The 3,154-nt window shown below is 36.9% G+C and overlaps 1 non-coding gene across 1 annotated transcript; it reads left to right on the top strand.

The window, feature by feature from the left end:
* Window positions 1–827: 827 nt before the first annotated feature.
* Window positions 828–889, top strand: LOC135275512 (U7 small nuclear RNA). Its single transcript, XR_010343137.1, has one exon. It is a non-coding gene; the product is annotated as a U7 small nuclear RNA (small nuclear RNA).
* The last annotated feature ends 2,265 nt before the right edge of the window (window positions 890–3,154 follow it).

Genomic DNA, 3,154 nt, shown 5'->3' with positions numbered 1-3,154 from the left:
CTCAGTCACAGCAACTGGCAACGTACAAGATAGTGAATTTTCCTGCAGCACACAGAGTAATGAGGTCAATAATTTCAGGGTGCAGCATGACATGTAATGAAAATGTAAAAAAAAACACAACTTTTTGTTTGGTTCTTTCAAACCACTGATATCTTGGAGTTGTTTGTTACCACCACACATTCTAGCTGATTCTTGCCTGATACAGTAGTCTGTGTGTGAATATCAATTCCTACATGGGGAAATGTATGAAAAGATATACCACACTGTTATCAGAAGTAGGATTCCAGGTGATTTAATTTTCTCTTTTTCTTATTTATGTATATTTTTACAGTGTTAATCAACAAATTTTCTTTAAATAAAATGTACATGAAAATGGTATCTAGCACTCTCTCTTGAAACAGGTGAAATTTGATGTTCCTCAGTCATAACATATTCTTCTTTGAGTTGAGGAAGAGGAAAAACTTTTATCTTTCAGATGAATGTTTCTTTTTCAGCCCTCCCAGCTATCTATTCATCAAGTGGCCTCCTTGTCACTTCTGCTCACAAATTCGAGTCCAAATAGTTCTTTTTTCTTAAGCTGCGTTCTTGAAAAATTTTAAACATTTTAACCTCGTGTCTCTATATTATCAGTTTTTATGTTTAATATTGTTAATGGTTAGCTTTACTGTGTTACTTTTTAACTATAAGCTGCTATGAAGCTTAATTTTTAAGTGTTCAAGTACAAAAAAATACCATACAGAATAAACCATCTTACAAAAATTGATTTGTTTCAAATACCACCAGAGAATGAATAAGTCAATTCAGAGTTTAATACAAGATGCCATCAGGAGTGTTACAGCTCTTTTAGAATTTGTCTAGCAGGCTATCTGGTTTTTGCCAGAAAGTCCCTCTCAAAATTAAAAAAATAAATAAAAAATAAAAATTTTAAAAAAAGATGCTATCAGGAAATGATAGTAAATTTAAAATAGAAACACAGTTGTGATAAAGTGTAAAATAATAGAAACAATATTTGCATCAGATTTTCAGGATTTTGCTTTGTTTTCCTACTTTGTTAGTTTGTAATACTAAAAATAATTAACATAATCCTCAAATTTCTTATCAGGAAATGGGTTGATGATAATTATAATAATGGTTAACATTCATTGAGAATTTACCATGTGCCTAACGGCATGCATCTAAGCACTTTGCATGGATTGCTTCATTTCATCTTAACCGCAATGCTATTTATCATTCTTATTTTTAGAGGCAAGGAAAAACAATCACAGAGAGGTTAAGTAGCTAACTTAAGGTCACACAGCTTGCTAGCAAAGTCAGAGGTGGAATTTGAGTGCTGGTGATGTGAATCTAGAGCTTATGCTCTCATTTAGTAATAATACAATGCAGGATTTTTCTGAGGTAAAAATATAATATACAACTTTTGGCAATTTGTATTTACTTTCTTTTCTTTTTTTTGAGGCAGGGTCTTGGTCTGTTTGTTATCCAGGCAGGAGTGCAGTGGCATGATCACGGCTCATTGCAGCTTTGACCGCCCAGGCTCAATCAAGCAATCCTTCTGCCTGTGTTTTTTGTTTGTTTGTTTTGTTTTGTTTTTGAGATGGAGTCTCGCTCTGTCACCCAGACTGTAGTGCAGTGGTGTGATCTCAGCTCACTGCAGCCTCTGCCTCCTGAGTTCAAGGGATTCTCTTTTCTCAGCCTCCTGAGTAGCTGGGATTACAGGCGCACACCACCATGACTGGCTAATTTTTTTATTTTTAGTGGAGACAAGGTTTCACCATGTTGGTCAGGCTAGTCTCAAACACCTGACCTTATGATCCACCTGCCTCAGCCTCCCAAAGTGTCAGAATTACAGCTATGAGTCACCACATTTGGCCCTCTACGTATTATTTTTTATCTTAAGCACATTTCCAGTTATTCTCTACTCAGTAGAAAGTTTTAGAATCTTCTATAGGAGAAAATATGAAAATATTTTTAGCTAAAGAAACTCCAACAAAGCAAATCGTATTTAGAAGCCCAATATGTATAAGAAATTGCAAACTAACAAAAACCCACAGATGATTTCAGTGAAATCTGGAAGAATGGTATGCATGGGGGAGAGAGGAGAGAGCGCTGACTTCTGTACCCCATCCAATCAGTAGCTCTGAGGCTTGCTCAAGCTCTGGTAGTTCCATGGGGTATGGTATAAAACCAATCTACTGCTTCAAGGTATTTCACATTGTGTAAAATCCCATTGTGCCAGACATCATGTTTCACATTTAGTTTTATGGTTGGGGTTATAAACCATTATTCATCATGTGGACACAGAGTAAGTTACTATTAAATTCACAATAAAATTGAATTTTGTTATTTATTTATTTTTCTTATTAAAACTTCTTTCTTCCATTCCTCCTGTCTCTTTCATTCTCTGTCCTTTTAACTGATCTGAAAAAGTTTCATTCCAGTTTATATGATGTTGTTAACAACATTGTCAACAACCTTGTCATGGTCACTGTACTCCCTCTTGACTTGTATCTCAGCCCTGAGATCTCTCTTCTGCGCTCTGCTTATGATACTGGGGCTTGAGCACGCACTCCATATTTGCCAAATTCCCTTGCCAACTGGCTGCCTGTTACATTTTCTAATAGGAAGCAACGCTAGGAGGATAGAAGTTGGAGCACCTGTAGATGTCCTCTGGTTATGGAGGACAGCTTTGGCCCAGCATATGACGCCCCATCAGTGGTCTGAGTACCAGCCACAGAGTGCCCCCTAGAATTCTAAAACACTAGCTGTGAGGTCCCCACCTGGAACATCCCATAGCCAGGCTGCAAATGACCATTTTTAGAGGTCCTAACACTAGCTGCAGGGCACCCCCCCTTAAAGATCTGAGCACCTGTTATGAGAACATTTCTCTAAGTTCTTAAATTCTGTAACACCTCTTCTCCTTTATTTTTCTATGGCTTTAGATGTGATGAATATTTGTGCTATTTTCACAGCCTCCCCCTTTACTCTTTCAGCCTTCCAACATGTGTGTAACACATTTCCTGTGCTAAATCTCCTCTCTTTGAAATATCTAGCGTCTCTCTGTTTTTCTGAGGCAGCTGTATGATGTTAAATAAGTCACCTACTTCACTAGTTAATATAAAAGGTCTCTTTTAGACTTTTACCTCTCTAACCAATT

Source organism: Aotus nancymaae, unplaced genomic scaffold (genome assembly GCF_030222135.1).
Source record: "Aotus nancymaae isolate 86718 unplaced genomic scaffold, 86718_ANA_hifiasm-v0.15.2.pri h1tg000016l, whole genome shotgun sequence".
Taxonomy (NCBI): Eukaryota; Metazoa; Chordata; class Mammalia; order Primates; family Aotidae; genus Aotus; species Aotus nancymaae.
This window is presented reverse-complemented; position numbering and strand designations above follow the sequence as displayed.